At 36.5% G+C, this 19942-nt stretch overlaps 1 protein-coding gene across 1 annotated transcript in view; it reads right to left on the bottom strand.

Moving 5' to 3' along the window:
* DMD (dystrophin) overlaps nt 1–19942 on the bottom strand; it is a 2307273-nt gene that overhangs the window by 1176958 nt on the left and 1110373 nt on the right. The window lies entirely within an intron of this gene.

Raw genomic sequence — 19942 nt, 5'->3', positions numbered from 1 at the left:
ATTTCAGATATTTAAAAACAAGTTAACATTATAGTAAGACATTTGGAGGTTATATGTCCAATTTCACAATATTTTTGGATGAAAATCAAATTATTTCATAAAGTCTATAAGTTTATTATTTTTTGATCCCAAATTGCATATTTATTCAGTCAAATAGGAGGAGCGAACTCTGGTGTTCTACTGCACAGTAAGGCAGTGGTTCTCAACCCTCCTGATGCCGCGACCCTTTAACACAGTTCCTCATGTGGTGGTGACCCCCCACCATAAAGAATATTAAGAAACAAGCATGTGGTCATTTTCCAGTCATAGAAGATATTGAGGTAGAAATTATAGGAACCAGGACTCTGTTTACCTTGGGACAATTTCACATAAGAATCGCCTACAGCAGCATTAAAAAAAGCCACAGCAACAAACACAAATCATTGATCCTGGGGTTCCACTCCAGACCAATCAAATCACTGTGTTTGGAGGTAGGAACTCTGACATTGATATTTTCAGAAGCACCAACGTGATTCCAAAGTGCAAAGTGAAAAACACTGCTAGGAAGTAAGATTTGAAGTCTTGTGGGGCTTATGATGTGTTGGGTCGGATGAGGGCTTGTCCGGACAATAATCTGCGAGCACCAAATCCAAAGCCATGCTTAGGATCCCTGGCTGTGCAGCTGCCTCGTACCATGGCCGTCTATCTGTCATGGTTCTCTGAGATCCATTCTCAATTAAGAAGCAATACATTCTACTTCTGAATACAGACTTCTACCTTCATTTAGGAATTTTAAATAACTTTAGACTTTAATGTTACTTCTGCCCATTGGTTCACTGGAAAGGGAATGGAATTCACATTTATTAAACAGTTACTATGAGGCAGGCCCTGACCTCTATGCTTTTACACCATGTAACTAATGGCATACACATATTTCATTGACATCTACGATGACCTTGCAGCCTATCAATCATCCCATTTTTCACTGGTGACAACAGAGGCCGAGTAACTTGCCAAAAGGTAAAAGTAGTGCTAAATAATACCCATGGAGAGGGATTCGAACCCAAATCTCTCTGGCTTCAATAGCACCTTTCCGTCACCTCACACGCTCTCTTTCTCCTGCAGGGACTTCATTTTTTTCTAGGATGAAGCCAGTTAAGCAACTGAAAGCAATAGTTGCAGAGATTACTTTCCCCCTCATTTTTCCTCTTTACCTATGAGGTAATTCTGTATCTATATGTACATTGCATTCTGTAAGATAGTGCACTCAATGAATACCTGCATGCCAAACCCCAACAATGATGTAAAACAATATTTTAGTAGTATCAAAAAGGTAACCAACGAGAGCCTAAAGAGGTCGTGTCTAACTAGCCTCAGATAAAACTACGAGTGTTGCCTTTGATCAGTAATGCCATTTGAGAGTTAATCAAATGGAAAATATCCTTCGGCAACAAAATGATCTTGGAAATGTTTTGCATGTTTCCTAATAATTTACCTTTCTTACCTTTTCTCTGCTATCTGCTACACAACAAATGACCTAAGAACCTGTCTTAAGAGTTTATTCTCTTTAAAAATAATTGTATGTTGCACGTTTTACAGATACTTGTGTCCCTGGAGTCCAAGAGCTGCTGCTGAAGGACAATCTATAACATTAGGAAGCATAGTTAGCACTGTTTCATCTTGGCGAGACTATATTTGATTTTATTTTTTATTACATACTTTTTTGTGTTGTTCATTTTTCTACAACATGCTTTGCATATTTTGGGAGTCAGAAACAAAGCAATTTAAAAATAAATTTTCATACTGCCTTCACACGCTACGACTGCTACCTCCAACAAGCCTCCAGTCCCTGTAGTCTGAGAAACAGGTAACAGCTAACCAGAGCAGAGGAAAGTACCGGTTGGTCATTTGGTCATAATTGACCACTTCAACTTTGTAGTAGTCATCAGTTCCTCCCTGGCTTGCCTTGTGGTAACTACCAATCACGTGAACTATCCACTTGCTGATGCTTTTAGCTACTAGCAGTTGACTGTTGCTCCAACATAAGTGCTATAAATACCCACTCTTCTTTCTAGAACACTACACCCCCCAAAGATATCCAATCTCAAACCTGCTACACACACCTGTCCCTCCACCAGTCACCATGCTGGTAACCTGCATTCTCCGCCAGATTCCACAAACTCCCCCTCTCGCCCCGACCCTCCTGCTTTTTATAGGTTGTCCTTTACATTTCACCAAGAGAAGAAAAGCATAAGGGCCCATACACTTGGTCACAGTATCCTTGGCTCTGCCAGACAGAGCTGCGGGTAGGAAGAGAAAGGCAACAGGCCGAGGGCCTGTGCTCTCCATGTACACCATCATCCCTTGCCTATAAAAACGAGGCCGGGTGGACCTTCCAAGCCACACAGGACTAGGATTATCTGTAGGTCCCCCAACCCCTGCTACTGTGTCAGGACTTCGGAATTCACACATCGGTAGATACTCCTGAAATGCCTTTTGCTCTTTTTTTCCCTCAATTCCTGCACCCCAAACGTTTGCATCTTTTAAGACCTGATATAAATGACTTACACTATTGGTTTATAAATTTACAAATATAAAGTATTCAACATAGCATGCAACTGCTCAAACCTTGAAAGCTGTAAAGTTGATTTAATTTCATTACTAAAATTACTCTTAAAATGATTAAGTCTATTCAAACAAAATATTAAAGAATAAAAGCATGCACTTTACATGCAGTGACATTTAATATGAGTAATAATACTTTAAACTCCATTTCAAGCCTCACATAAAATTTTAAAATATACATTTTAGTGCTTAATATGCCCTGTTAATAGCAGAGTCTAAATCTGGTCCCGAATTTACTGTGTAAAATTACGTTTTTTTCATGACTACTTATAAACTTAAACTCTTTTTTTGCCAAGGAAAATTCCAAATTAATATATATATAAATTTTGCCGGCTTTACAACGTTCCATTTATAAATTCAATCCCTAATTAGTCATCTTTCTCCCTAGATTCTTCTCAACCCATTATTTAGACTGTAGAGTGAGGAAGAAGGAGCAACATCTAGAAACACGTAGAGACCTTAAAAATAGCATTCAGGGAAACGAATATAATTTTTACCTTCAATACTATTTCTAGGGGGAAATATGTAATTTTTTTCCCCTGGTAGTAAGAGGAAATGTAGGCTGAACTTAATAAAGGAGAAAAAAATTGTCGGTATAAACATACGGATAATAAATCAAGTGATTTTAGAATTTTGCAAATATTAAAATTCTCATTCACTATGCAACTGGTATTTAAAATTACACGGCTGCTTCATTTGTGTGCAGCATAACTTATTTCCTGCTGTTCTAAATCAAGTTAGTCAGATTCTTCTCAAGCATCAATTACATTTAGGGAGTAATTTAGGTACTTTGGAACATACTTTAACACTTTCAGGCCATTACAGTGGTGCTTGATTCCATGAAATAGATTTAAATAAATAACATCCTAGTAGCCTCCTGACATATCCACTGTGGCTTTATCCTTAGGTCTGCAAGCTCAGCGTTGGGCTGCTGATTATTTCCTCCTACAGATTTCATCTTTCATTAGGTGAGGGGGAGGGATCTCGGCTAAAGTCTTATGGTCCGAACTGTAGGTGTCGATAAATAAAAGTTAAATTGGTTCTCTGCCTCAAATTATATTACCTTGCTTCTCCCCCCTACACATAGTCCAAGTAATAAAATTATTTAGTAAAACTTAAACTAGTATACTAGCAGTTGTAAAGTTTTTTCTACACGACCTGTGTCCCTCTGAGGAGCTCTCCCATGGCTCCAACTCTCCTCCCCTATCTCCTATTCCTTTTATTTCTAACTTGGAAAACATGGTCCCCAGCTGTCTAGGCTAAACTTACGCAGCGTCTGCCTAACTTAGGCACTGTGACCACATGTAGACATGTTTTGGTCAGGCTGACCTGGGTTGCTATGGACGTGAAGCTGATTAACACCTTGCAGATAGGTTGTTATTAAACCGTGCTGGTGAGCTGTTTTGAGAACAGAGTTAATTAAGGCCCTGGGAAGCTTCCAAGAAGCAACAGATACTCCTCAAGTTGTGTATAAAACTCAGAGGCTGTGCTTTCCATGGTGACTGTGCTTGCTGTGCAGGTCATTAATAAATATTTTCTTTTTCTTACTAAAACCTTACCTGTTTTCTTCAATTATTTTGGCGACTACCTTCAGCCACCACACTGCTATAACACTAGAAGCGAAACCGATGGGCCACAGGTTATGCATATTTTTTCTATTAGCAAACAGTGCCAAATGATTCTGACTCCAAGTAATAGTAGTAGTGGTGTTTGAAGTTTACATTCCTCCTTACGATTCACAAACCAAGTAGCGTTTTATAAAATTTCCAATTACTCTACATTCTCACCACCCCTTGGTATTGTCAGACTTTTAAATTTCAACCCCGGTCAATGTGCAGTCCTATTTATTTTAGTTTTAATTTCTATGGCCTTAACTACTAAGAAGTCTTAGAAACTCTTTAAATGTTTATTGGCCATTTGGATTTCTAATATATATTTTTAAATTATGAAAAAGGCTTTTTTGGGGGGATTCCTTGAGGGTACAAAGAATTAGGTAACACTGATTGCAGTTGTAGCTAGTGTTACTATCAAACATAAACCATCTTAGTTATTTACTATAAAGCGATCACTTCATAAACACCATCCAGGTGACAATATAGAATGTAGCTGTAAGACCACTTGTACTCTTTGGTGCCACGTTTCACATTTTAAGAACTTTTCTCATTTTTCTATTGAATTCTCTCTTACATATCTGTAGGAATTCCTGATAAGTAAGGGGTACACACTTCCTCCTTGTATATTCTAAATATCTTCTTGCCTTCTGTGGCTTTCTTTTTTACTCTCTCCATGCTGTCTTTTGATGTGCAGAAGTTATTAATATACAGTGTACTCCAGTTTATTATTTTTATTCATGATTAGTGCCCTATACATTTGTTCAGCCAATCTTTCTTTGCCAAACATTCATTAACACATCTTTCTCATATTTTGATGTTGCAGCTTTATTAATCTGTTTTTTTTCCCACCATGTACGTTTGTAATCCCACAGGATTTTATTTTGTATGGTTTGAAATGGGACCTCTCTATATTCTAAGCAGGGGATTCAATTTCAATCTTTTAGGTAAGATATGCATACGGTAAAACGTGATGGGTGAACAGTGGGAAAATTGTGTGCATCTTGAAAGGTGTCTGTCTCAATTCTGAGCCCCTCACTCTGCTAATTCTGCTCTTATTGTTAATAAAAATTTTATAATTTGAAATATTTATAGAGCTAGGCAAAGAAAGAAACACCATGGTAAAGTGATAGCTTTCTCATTCAGTTTTACGGTTTTCAATATATCTAATGCTGGTGTTTTTACAGCTCTGGATTGACATCTCATTTTGTAACACCCTGTTTATTTTATTGATCCCTAATCCTCCCTAGGTTGAGAGCCTGGTTGTCAGGCTTCCAACAGTTTTGGAGTGATACTTGGATTTGAAGTTTCTCTACAATATTTGAGTTTAGGAACTCATTCTCATGCCTTTATCCTTTCTCTTCAGTGTTGAAATTCTACACCCTTTGTTTCCCTTGTTTCTCGTAATACCTTTTCATTTATTGCCGTATAAACACATAGCAAATATAGGCTTTACTTGAACTATGTTGCCCATGTTAACAATGTCGTCTCTTTCCAATCACAGGGGACTCTTCTGTCATACGTAAAGACAAGAATAACGTTTCCTCAGAAGGAAATCTAGTTATTATAGGTGAACGTGTCCGTTTTCTTCTCTGGATGCTACTCTATAGGATCTCATTCATTCTGAAGGGTTCGACAATGTCTACATCAGGGACTGTTAAACTTTATCTATAAAGATTTGGAGAATAAATATTTTAGGTTTTGTAGGCCGTATAGTCTTTGTTACAACTACTCAAGTCTGCCTTGCAGCTCAGAATTAACCATAGACTAAATGAAGCAAATGGATATGACTAGGATTCACTACAACACTATTTACAGAAACCAACAGTCTGTAGATTTGGCCCATGGGCAGTAGTTTATTGACCCTTGATCTGTAGCTAATTGACATATACCTAATCCCCAGTTCTGGTCCTTACCTGAGCTCTATATTCAGGTACTTCGGGGCTACTTTATCAGAACATTTGACATGAACCTCAAATATGATCACAATTCCTTAGTTTGTCCTATTAGTCTTGACTTTTAATTTTAGTTCAGGATTTCAAAGCTGAAAAATTTGATGCTATCGTCAAAAGTACTGTTTATTTTCTTTCTTACTGTGTTTGTCTGTATATCCTATCAATTACAGACTGAATGGCTTTTTAATTTGGCTTCTTCACTCTATCTCCACTGCCATGGCCTTTCTTGAAGGTCCTTAATATCTTTTCTTCAGCATATTCCCACTCACCTCTTCCTGTAGTTAATTTCTCATCAATTTCCAATGAATATCTCTACTGCTATCCTTTCTTCCTTTTTGTTCTCTATACAAACATTCACAACATGAACACTCAAAATGGGGGGTTCATTGGGTTCTTTCTGTATGAGGGAGAGATGCTACAACTTAGACTTTGCATTACAAATGCGAGCAATGTGCCCTAATTGTACGTACCCTCATATTAACTGGACATTATAAACAACTGAATATCACGAAACTTCCATCACAATATAAGTCCCCCTTTTACTCTTTGCCTTTTGCTATATCTTAGAATGCAACTGTATCTACAATGTAATTTTATTTTATGGGCCTGTCTCCTTTGAAATTAGGGACTCTATAAGAAAAACTTTCTAAACTTTGTGAAAACCTCTATTAAAATATTATAGTACTTTCTGTTCTCATGATGTATTTACCAAGCTGTTTCTTTTTTTTCCCAGTAGACTATTTAGCTCAGGGGGAAAAATATATGCTTTATACACTTTGGAATTCCTGGTACTGAGCACTGTTCCAGGCACATAAGAAGGGTTTAATATAGTTTTATAAGTGAATGAATAAATGAAAAAGTCCCAAAATAATCTGCATAAACTCCTTATCTCTTCCATTTACAAGTCATGAAGACTTCTGTGCAACATTTTACCACTTTGAATTTTAGTTATCTCACAAATAAAGAGATAATAATGAATACACAATAATAATAATGTCGTCGGGGGGGGTGCCCATGGTTCAGTGGTTAGAGCGCTGGCCATGTATACCAAGGCAGGTGGGTTTGAACCCAGCCTGGGCCAGCGAAACAACAATGACAACTGCAATGACAATAAAAAGATAGCCAGACATTGTAGCAGGCACTTGTAGTCCCAGCTACTCAGGAGGCTGAGGCAAGAGAATCACTTAAGCCCAAGATTAGAGGTTGCTATGACCTGTGACGCCACGGCACTCTACTGAGGACAACAAAGTGAGACTCTGTCTCAAAAAAAAAAATTTATAACATTGATAAAGATTTTAGATTAAATAATTATATATCAGAAGTCATTTTCCAAACACATTACTATACTGTCAGATAATTGTTACTATTGATAAAAAGTTAATGAAAGTAATTTTAAATGCAGATAATTTTGAAAGTTCAATATTATCCTAAAAATAGTAATACATTTTTTACAAATTTTCTAAGATCTAATTAAAGTGTAAAGATAGACAGTTACGTAAGAACTGTACCTCTTTTTAAATGGATGTTTCAAACTAAAACAGTATTGATAGAATTCACCTTACACTAAATATACAAATAGTGTTATTTAAAAAATACACACATATCAGGAACTTGAAATAAGTGGACTTTAGGGGTTTAGGGGTTCTTCGTTAAGCATATTATTTTGACTTAGGGAGAGACACCATAAATATCCCTAAAATAAATTGATAAGTACTCAAACAGGTAGGAATTAATATCTTCACCCACCCTTGACATCTCATAATTTAATTAAATAATTATAAAAGGAAAATAAAAGTGCCTCTGATATTACTGTGGTCTGATATTCCACAGTCTTATTTGCCTTTCCCTTTTAAAATCATTTTTGCCACAAAATGTCCAAAGTCCCAGTGGGCCAATGATCGTTTAAACGGTGTGATATTTGATGGTTCAATCATGTTGGAAAAATGTTAAGAGTACATTATTCTTGCAATGCTTCAGAAAAAAAAAGTAGGATTATGCTAATATTAACCTAAAAATTATGCAATTTGAATGTCTTGATTTGGCACAATTAGCATCCTGTAAAAATATTCAATGTAGCAGAAATAGTTTGCTAATAGTGAGCTGTAATGTTACTTTTAATATCAGGACCTTTAGGAGAAAGCAACTATAGAAACTGATCCAGCAGTCTAAATGAAATAATTCAAATTTCTTAAAAAGTTAAAGCTAACATACTCTCTGAGGAGTGGATATATCCGTGGTTATCTACAAAATATGAGCACTTAATTTCATCATAATTTATATATCTTCCAGTATACAGTCCAAATTCAGATGCAGTAGTGTAAGACATCCTAGCTTTGAAGTCTTACCTTTCCTTTTTGGCTAAAGGAGATATTTGAAATAATTTCTTTCTTTTTCTTCATTAAAACCCAAGACATATATAATAGATGTAGAAACTTTCACTTACAAAGAGGGTAAAAGCAATCACAGCCATATATATGTCGTATATGTGTGTGTGTGTATATATATGTGTATATATATAAATATATAAAAAATATATGTTGTATAGGCTAAGCACTCTATGAAAATTTTAAATTTAGTAAAGTATTAAATATTTTCAACCACACCTGGGGGTAGGTACTACTATTATATTCATTTTTTAGATGAGAAAAAAGAGACTTTGTAGGTTGACTTGTATATTTCTAATCAAAGATGGAAGGCAAATACCATAGTTGAATAAAGATAATCTATATGTAATAGTATAGATGTTTTTTGTTTTTGTGGCTAATGTCATTCAAAACAGTAAACATTCTATTAGCTCACGGAAGACAAGAAGTCCTATTTCTCCTATAATATAATATCCTCTTGGGCATAAAGCATGTTGTTCTTAGTCAATTCTACTCTTGCGTTTCTAAGAATCATAAATCTCATATTTTAAAGGAAATGTATTTCATAAAGTATCTACCTTCCTTTCCAAGCAGCATTTTCTCAAATTCCCATTCCCTCTTTCTAGCCATTTCTCATTCAATATCATGATGAGTACCTCACAATCCCAAATCAAAATAAAATTTCTTTGGAGTTTTCATGAACATCTTTGAGGGCTCCTCATCTTTTTATTTGTTTATTTGTATTTTTTTTTTTTGAAGTTCTTTTTGGCCGGGGCTGGATTTGAACCTGCCACCTCTGGTATATGGGGCTGGCGCCATACTCCTTTGAGGCACAGATGCCGCCCCTATTCCTTGTTGTAAAATATTGTTTCTCCTAGATTTTGTGTCCTGCTGTACCTCCCTTCTTAAGAACCTTATTGATATTCCAATTGAGAAGTAATCTATCCTCTCTTTGATCTACCCCAACATTTTCCTTTCCTTAAGGGCGATATTTTTCTTTATTCTTTTTTGGTAACCACTTTGGTTTAGTTTGAGTGACATATAAAAAGCTGTACATGTCTGATACATCTTCATGAGTTTGGGTATCAGTATGCACTCATGAAACCATCGCCACCATCAAGGCCATAAACGTATCCCAAAGTCTCCTCTTGTCCTCTTTATTACTGTTGCTCTTATTTTTATTGTTGTTGCTATTTTTTGTAAGAGGACTTCACACAGAGATCTCCTAGAGATAGCATTGATAGCTATCAGAACTGTGCTTCATGGCAGAGCTGCAGAATTTAACTGAAACTTTGTATCTTTAATCTAACAATCTTTTGGTCCTGCTTTAAAGAATTTATTGCACTGTAATTTACACTGGTGTCATTACCACTAAAATACACTTAATGCTCCCTAAGGATAGAAAACATGTCAAAGGACCATGTGTGCCTTCTCTAACAGGTACCAATAAATAATATTGCACTTAAATTTTACAGGTCAAATTTAATCAATTCAAAGAATTAATTTTAACATATACTATTGGTATCCACTTTGAATGATTATATCTCTTGATCAGAACATGCTCCGTTGATTAGAACTCCCAAGCTATATTCTCTCAAAATGAAGGCATACTTTTTGATTAAGAGCAGGTAGTACATCAACGAGGGTGTACAGCAATATGAGGTTTAAAGACAGGCAAACATGGGTTCAAAATTCTGCTCTATTACTTACTAGAGGTTTGCCAACTTTAGGTAGTGACTTAAATTTGCTGATTTAAAAATTGTTATTTGTGATATTGTCACAATAAACATATCTGTTTCACTGGGTTCTTATAAGAATTAGCAATAGTCTAGCAAAGTTTCTTGAGCATACAAGTGTTCAACGAATAGTGGCACTAATAATAATATCCATAACCATATATTTATATACACACTGTACATAATCACCATGTTTGCAAAATATTAAACTGTCAAATACATATACACGCATATGAGCATTTTCAATATGTAAAGATGAATAAAGAATATATGTAGAACTGATATGATAGATTCCCTCATTCACACACGAAAATTGTCTATCTTCAGATAGATTTCATTTCCTTGTTCTTTAAAGCTTATTTTACTCTATGTTAACTGATTTTACTACATTCCAATTGAGCAAACCAAAACTATTGCGGTAGATCATCTTTCTTTCTTTCTCCATGCAGGAGGAATAGATACCATATTTGACCCTGCTATAAGAAATTTCCCTGAAATGTTTTTCTTATAGGAGAAGCAGGGCAAAAATAATTTATTCGAAGATGGAGGGGCAGGCCTAATTTGATCTTCAAGACAAGCCAGGCATTTAGGTGCTGTTATCTTCTCAAAAGTCTGATTAAAACACAAATTCCAAATGCGCAGAGTAGGAATAAAAACGGAAAGGGGGGACATTCTGCTTCTTCAGCTTTCAAAATGTTACTTCCTTCATAGACTGCTGCAGCAAATCAAAATGCACCACTTGAGATCAGCTTATGAAAACACATCTCTTTTACACAGAACTCATTTCTTGGGGCCATGATTAAAATTAAAGATTAAGATCACTGTCTATTTTTGACTATATTCAGCATGGGAGCACAATAATACAAATATAAAAATAAAATGGAAACAATTAACTTTTTACTTGGCTTTATTCTACATGGGCAATTATATTTTCTCTTTTATACAGTTTCACTGGGACTATTAGCTTCCACAAGACTGCTTTTCTATTAAGGTAGATATAATTAACAAGAGCTCATGCGCACATAACAGTTTTCATCAACCATATTAATGAACATATCAAGATATTATTTTCCTTCATGTTTAGTAAGTTTTATTTTGTTAGATATGACCTTAATGGTGGCGGAATTTTAAATAATAATAATAGCGACTGCTATAATTGTCAATTAATTCTGAAATAATTTTCCAAAGAAAGAAAAAAATTCTGAGTTCACTATTATAAGTTGATCTTAGAACACACAGATTTAGAAGCTCTAAGTGGCCTTAACAGAGAATTAGTGCTGAAATTACACCAGAGTTATATTTCAATTAGACATAGCAAGGCATAAAGGTTTAGGCTACCAGAGGTCATCAGTAGATACGAATTATTTTGCTGGGAGTTGTACTAGCCAGAGTAAAATATTTTCTTATGAAATTAGAAAAGCAGTAATTAATTTCAAGGCAGATTTCAGTTTATATATATGTATCTGACAAATCTATAAAATGAATGAACTATGCCAGGGGCCTGTTATTAGGAGTAGGGCTGGAATACTCGTTTCAGTTTGAATTGACTTATTGCTCCAATGACCATTAGGATTTCTCCACCCTCACCCCCAGCCAAGATGTGTGTGTGGGAGCAGGCCAGTCTCAGTATGACACAAGCTAGGCTACACAACTTCATTTCAATTTTACCGAACTGAAATCTGACCCAACTCTAGCAACTCGAAGTCAGAGACTTTCATCAAATCTGACTTACTACTTTATGAATAAATATCGTCGTAAAGTCAGATCCTTTTGCTATTTTATATTCCATCTTATTAAAACACCAGCACACAAGGGAAATGTTCGTGGCATAAAACTACTATATTCATTAACTTTTTCTTTCCTCTACCTCAAGGCACATGTCTAAACCTGTAGGGGTTACTGCATTATTTAATTAGAGCAGATTCTTTTCTATCATTTTAGATGTCTCATCTAAAGTTTGATTAACGTCAGTATACGCTGTGCTCTCAGGCAAGTAAATATTGCTTGTGCAGAAGGAGACATAAGCAGAAGCAAAATTTCCAAAAACAAAGAAAAGTGTGAATGGGAAAAGAAATAGAATCTTTAAGACATAGAATGTCAGCATTCAAAGTGCATCAGGGATAATTCATAAATGGGTGTGAAGTACAGCATTTGCCCATTTTATTTAACTGTTAATTCAGTTATTCATTCTTTTAATAAAGAACGCATAAAGCACTTTATTGAGTACTTAGTACTGAAGTGAGCAGTGCATTAAAAGAATTGCAAAGATGTGGAAACAACACAGATGCCCATCAATTCATAAATGAAATAACAAAATGTGATATATGTATACCATAGAATACTATTCTGCCAGGACGAAGGATGAATTAAGACCTTTTGCAGCAATTTCGATGGAACTGGAAGTCATTACCCTAAGTGAAGTATATAAAGAATGGAAAAACAAGCACCATACATACTATTCAATTAGAACTAACCTATGAGCACACATGGGCACAAAGGGAAGTACCACTCCATGGAAATCAAGTGGGGGGCAAGGGGAGAAGAGGATGGGTGAAAACCTACCTGACGGTTATAAGCAACAGTATCTGGATAATAGGCACGCTTACAACCATAACTTAAGCATTATGAAAGCAATCCATAGAAACAAAACATTTGTACCCCAAAACATTTGTAATATTTTGAAATAAAAAAAATGAAAATCACACTATCTCTGCCAATGAGAAACTCACAGTTTAGTGTGCACTAAGTATCACAATGACAGTGTGTACGGAACTTTTAGCAGATAATGTACTTGCTACCTGCATGCCCCCTTGTCTTTTTATAGAGAGTATACAGAGAATTACAAAGTATACTGTTTCAACTTCCCAATACTAGCATTTGGAATTCATGGCCAGAGCAATCAGTTTCCCTGACTTCAGAGGTCTGATGGTAATGCTGCTGAGGTAGCTACCACATGAAGGCTCATGAATATCCTATGACCTAAAGTTTTCATTTTATTTTGTTGTGAACTCATTTATGCAAAAATAGTTTATTTGGAATGAGAGTATCCAATACAATTAATAAACAACGGTAGAGTTATACAATACAATAAATGACAAGATCCTTAAGGGAAAAACATATAAAGTATTTCCTACATGCTTCCTAGTACAATTTCTTAGGCTTTATTTTCCACCCTAACCTTTTTGTAAACAATGTTTTTCATTAACCAAACAACTGTCAATTTGACCTTTTCATGCGTCTTACACAGTTCATGGCATGGGTCACCACAAAACTGGCTGGTCTACCAAACAGCAAGGAGGGGAAGCAGTGGTGAATATTCCCATGAACAGAAGAAATCAGAAAGAATTGTTTGGCCTAGATCCCCAAGGGACTACAATGATTAGAACATTTGACTGCCTTGTGTTGTATATGGCACAATGATAAAAAATTGATTTATGCTTTCAGCCATTGATAATTTTGAATTGTTGTTTTACTACGGTATAACATAACTAGAGAGCAGTGAGGTGGGGGAGAGAGAGGGAGGGACAGAGGGAGGGAGGGAGAGAGATAGAGAGAAGGAGAGAGAGAGAAAGAGAACGAGTACAACCCAAGATAGAAACCCACCTTTCTCCAGCCCACACTCTGGGTGAAGGGCACAACTACAACTTGAACTTTACCTAACAAATGCAAACAATGCAACCTACTTCCGTGTACCCTTATATTCATCTGAAATAAAAAAAAAAAGAAAGAAATCCACCTCTCTATAAGCTAAACTTGGAATTGTCATGTCATCACAAGAGAGTCACTAAATCCAGTCCACATTTACGGAGAGGAGAATTTAACTCTGACACTTGAAGACAACAGTATCAAAGAATGTGTGAATATAGTTTTACACAGAGTATGAAATCAAGGTTAAAAATTAGCCATTCCTAGAAGTTTAAAGGAAATGTTCCATTTTCCCCTTAACTCCCACTGTAATTGTTGAAAAGTACAAAGCCGTTCTGCTTTCTGATCCTTGAACTTCTCTTTATGCTTGTTTTTGTGAAATTTCATAGTGAATCTTGGTATGGATTTTTAAACTTATTTACTGTGCTGGGAATTTAGTAGGCCCTTTAAATTTAGAGATTCGTTTTAATTTTCTTCAGTTCTAAGAAAATTTATTTTGTCATTTATTGTAAATTTTTTCTCTACATTTGTCTCTTTTCTTTTTATATAACCTAGTATTTGCATGTTGGATTACCTACAGCAAGATTTCTAAGCCTGTAAACACTATTGACACTACGAGATGGATAATTCTTTGCTGTGGATGGCTGTACTATAAATTTTAGAAATTCCAGCAGCATCCTTCCATGGCAGTCTTTACAAGATGAAAGTAGCACCCTCCTCCCGATTTTTTGACAACCCAAACTATCTCCATACATGGTCAAATATCTGGTGGGCAAAATCACTCCCAGTTAAGAAGCACTACTTGGAATGATCTTATAAGTTCTGATACTTTCTTTCTCATTTTCCATCTTTTTGTCTGTTTCTACCACTTTATAAAAGATTTCATCAAGTTTATTTTCTACTTCTCTAACTCTGCTATTCATTTCTAGTAGACTTTATTATTTTAGAACAGTTTTATGTTTACAGTAAAATTGAGATGTACAGAGATGTCCTATATACACCCTGGATCCCTCCCTGCATTCCACACACAGCCTCCCCCACTACCAACATGCCAGACCTGAATAGTACTTTTGTTACAACCGATTTACCTACGCTAACATGTCATCATCATCCAAAGTCCATAGTTTACATTAGATTTTTCTCTAGGTGATGTACATTCTATGTCTTTTGATTCCTTTTCAGTACTGAATAGGAAAAACATAGCAATTCCTGAAAATAAATGGACTACTAAAAATTAGAATAGGCATCAGAAAACCTAGATGATAGGCTGGGTGATGTGGCTCCTGTGTATAATTTTAGCACTCTGGGAGGCTGAAATGGGTGGATTGTTTGTGCTGGACATCATAGTGGGTACCTGTAATCTCAGCTACTCAGGAGGCTGAGGCAGGAGCATCACTTGAGCCCAAAAGATCTTGCTGTGAACTATGACACTATGGCACTCTACCCAGGGCTGAAAATTCACAATTGAAACTTGGGCAAACTTTTACCTTTCAAAATTTAATCTGTATTTTCTTTATGAAATGGATATAAATCAATGTTCTCATCTTGAGAAGTTATGAACTACTATATACACCTTTATTTCCTTTTTAAAATCAAAATTTGTTTATGCTAATCCATAAGAAGTAATTTGGTGGTGCCTGTAGCTCAAAGGAGTAGGGTGCTGGCTCCATATGCTGGAGGTGGTGAGTTCAAGCCCAGCCCTGGCCAAACCCCCCCCCCAAAACCTGGCTCAGTGCCTGTGGCTCAAGTGGCTAAGGCAACGGCCACATGCACCTAAGGTGGTGGGTTCGAATCCAGCCCAGGCCCGCCAAATAACAATGACAGTGGTAACCAAAAAATAGCCGGGCATTGTGGCAGGTGTCTGTGGTCCCAGCTACTCAGGAGGTTGAGGCAGGAGACTCGCTTGAGCCCAGGAGTTGGAGGTTGCTGTGAGCTGTGATGCCACAGCACTCTACCCAGGGGGATAGCTTGAGGCTCTGTCTCAAAAAAAAAAAAAAAAAAAGAAGTAATTTGGTCTCTAAAACTATCTTGCACTTGGAAACAAACAGTTTTGATACTGTTACTGGATAGCAAGAAGAGGTTGGAATTATTGAATTAAGCTAAGTGAAGTCTTTAGTAAAACTTTTGCATTTAATAAAAAATAATAAAGTATAGGTATATTGTAAAAGTTAGCTAAGTAAGATTTTATTTAAGGAAATAAACATAAGATGTCCCTGGGGCTAAGATAAAGGTAAAGAATAAAAGTCTTTCCTTTAATAGTATAATTATGAAAATAACTCCAAAAATGCTTTGGTGGATGATACTTCGCCAAGGATTAACTTGTGTAAATGCCAATTAAAGGCAATTATTCCAGAGGCTGGTTTCATGTAATGCTACTACAAACTGGTAAACAAAGCAAGCATTAAAACGTAAGGAATAAATTCTAGCATAGTATTTGTTGGTTCAGTCTCTTACGGATAAGAGAAAATTGTATGATATTAAAGTAGTGGTGTCCTGGTAAATTTCTAACAATCAGCTCGTCTGGGGGATTACTTGAATATTTCCATTATGTTTAATTTTAAACTTTCAATATAATATCATCAAACATGAAGTTGGTACTATGCCATTATATTCCTTTATACAAATATCAAGACCAGAGATAACAGCAAATTAGAATAATCAATTAGAGGGTGATAAATTTTGAGCAACAATTACATGTGTGTACACTATAATTTATTTAATATGATAATATATTTAATTGTAATAATGGTTATGCTAAAGAAGTGGCTCTCAAAAGTCTTAAAAATTTAATAAGTATTTCCAACATACCACTGTGTCAAGTTAAATATTAGTGTATTACCGTGTGTATGAAAGAAAACGTTCTTACCAGTATCTGATTCATTCATTTTGCTTATTCTTTGGAGGTATTCATTTATATAATATTTTGCTTTCTTGGCAATAAGAGGTCCTATGTTTGCAGAAAAATCATAGCAGGGGGATGAAATTCTGTTAACTCTACAAGTCAAGCCTGAAATCCTGGCTCACAACTGGCACTACCTGATGGCAGGTGTTAGAATTGCAGATGCAGAGCCCAGATCTATTTTACTCTTTTTCCATGCACTTTAGAAATCTATTGTGAAAGTGAGTATTGCTCAATCCAGTAGCAGTATATGAGAATTCCCCTTTCTCCATATAATCACAAAACTAAGTAGTCTACTGTTAGAACTTTTAGTTTTGCTGTCTAATGAGTGGGTAATACTTTTTATTACTATTTAGTTTGCATTTCCCTGATTACTAAAGAGCTAGAATACTTTTAAAATGAATATTGGCAGGGGCAGAGGAAGATGGTGGACCAGAAGGCTTGTTCAGCTGAGCTCTCTTACAATGACCAGGGAGAAAGAGAAAAACCGTCCATACCTGGTGTGGGAACCTTACAAAGAGTTGTATGTAGCTCAGGGAGTAGAGAGATGGGTGGTGAGCTAGACACAGCATACGATCTGGAGTGGTGGAAATCTGATGAATTAAGTAAGTGATTGCAACTGGTTGGGATAGGCTGGCCCCCATGGAGGTCTGGGATAGGAGGAAGCCTTTCTGGAGTTTTCAGTAGTTGGGGGAAGCTGCACGTTGAGTGGAAAGTTTAGAAGAGTGGGTGGACTCAAACAGTATAGAGCAACCAGATTTGAATGCCGGTTTGGAGTGGACTTGCCGTTGGTTTGGTGGCTGGCAAGGTAGCTATACTGAAAAGGTCTCAGTGGACAGGGCGTTACCATTGTGGGAAAGTCATGAGAGGGTCTTAGTAGGAGCCTAATGCACAGCCATCCTAATTCTACCTGCCTGAATCAGAACTACACTCTTGGGACAGGCTGAGGGACTACCCCCACCACGGGAACTTTTCTTAGGGGTACTATGAGGCCTGCCACTGACAGATTCTGGACAGCGTTAAAATCCCAACTCTGTGGGGTGTGAATGCTGAGAAAACAATCAGGCAAATGCCAAGGGCAACGAAGTTAGGAATAGGATCATAGAGGTTATTGGCTGTGTTTTCTGTCTCCTAAAAAAACCACAGCACCACCTGGTGTCCCAGTGACATATTGCGACATATTGTCATCAAGAACAAGGTCTCCAGTTATTTTGGCCATGAGGAAGAGTTTGGCTTTGCTCAGGCTGAGGTCACTTCAAGACCTAAGCCCTGAGATGAAGTAATTTGAAGCAAAGGAGGACAAGAAGGTGAACAAGAAGAAAGAACACATGAGGAAGAACCGACAGAAAAATTCAGGCACCATGAAAAATCAAAACAGAGCAACTCCCCCAAAGGGACTATGAGGCAGATACTGCAAAAGACTCCACCTATAAAGAATGAATGAAAAAAAAGAATGAATGAACTTGATAAAAAGGGAATTTAAAATAAGGATGATAAAGATAATAGAAGCAATGGATGAGAAAATGGAAAGACAGAACTAAAAGTCAGATGAGAGATATGTAGAATATAGAAAGGATATGGTGGAGCTTAAGGAAAAGAAGGTGACAATCAGGGAATGCAAAGATGCAGTAGAAAGTACCAAAAATAGGTTAGACCATAGAGAAAAAAGAACCTCAGAGCTAATTAAATCCAGCATCCTTTTCTAATTAGAATACTGAAGAGTACAGGCATAGGTGGCACATTTCTTGGTCTGACTGAAGCCATGTATGGTAAACCTACAGCTAAGATTATACTGAATGGAGTAAAATTGGAAGATTTTCCACTTGGAACTGGAACTAGATAAGGTATCCTCTACTGCCACTACTATTCAACATAGTGCTGGAAGTTCTAGCCAATACAATCAAGCAAGAGAAGGAAATAAAAGGCATCCAAATGGAGGCAGAGCAGGTCAAACGCTTGCTCTTTGACGATTATATGTTCTTATACTTAGAGAATCCCAAAGATTAACATGAGACTCCTGCAAGTGGTCAAAAAATACAGCAAAGTCTCAGGATATAAAATCAACATCCACAAAGCAGTATCCTGTGTATATGCCAATAGCAGGCAAGATGAGAAGCTAATCCAGGACACATTTCCCTTTAGAGTAGCTTCAAAAAAAAGTGAAATACCTAGGAATATACATAACAAAAGAGGTCAAGGACCTCTACAAAGAAAATTTAGAAGCCCTAAGAAAAGAAATAGCAGATATTAACAAATGAAAGAACATACCATGTTTATGGCTGGGAAGAATCAACACTGTGAAAATTTCTATACTACACAAAGCAATCTACAGATTCAATGCGATCCCCATTAAAATAATATCATCATATTTTCAAGATTTGGAAAAAATAATTCTTCATTTTGTATGGAACCAGAAGAAACCCCATATAGCCAAGGCAATTCTTAGTGATAAAAACAAAGCCAAGAGTATCACCTTACCAGACTTTCAGCTATACTACAAGGCCATAGTGATCAAAATAGCATGGTATTGGCACAAAATTAGAGACATTGACATTTGGAATAGAATAGAAACTCATGAGATAAGACTAATATCTTACAGCCACCTGATCTTTGATAAAGCAAGCAAGAACATATGCTGGGGGAAAGAATCCCTAGTCAATAAATGGTGTTGGGAGAACCGGATAACCACATGGAAAAGACTGAAACTGGACCTGCACCTCTCTCCACTTACAAAAATTGATTCAAGATGGATAAAATATTTAAATCTAAGGCATGAAACAATAAAAATCCTTTAAGAAAGTGTGGGGAAGCCACTTGAAAATATTGACCAGGGAAAAGATTTTAAGAAGAAGACTTCTGGCTCAGCGCCTGTGGCTCAAGTGGCTAATGTGCCAGCCACATACACCTGAGCTGGCCGGTTCGAATCCAGCCTGGGCCCACCAAATAACCATGATGGCTGCAACCAAAAAATAGCCAGGCATTGTGTTGGGTGCCTGTGGTCCCAGCTACTTGGGAGGCTGAAGCAAGAGAATAGCTTAAGCGCAGGAGTTGGAGGTTGCCGTGAGCGGTGATGCCATAGCACTCTACCCAGTGTGACAGCTTGAGGCTCTGTCTCAAAAAAAAAAAAAAA

This window comes from Otolemur garnettii, unplaced genomic scaffold (assembly GCF_000181295.1).
Source record: "Otolemur garnettii isolate 467f Iridium unplaced genomic scaffold, OtoGar3 scaffold00072, whole genome shotgun sequence".
NCBI lineage: Eukaryota > Metazoa > Chordata > Mammalia > Primates > Galagidae > Otolemur > Otolemur garnettii.
Note: the sequence above shows the minus strand (reverse complement) of the source record. Positions and strands in the feature narration are given on the sequence as shown.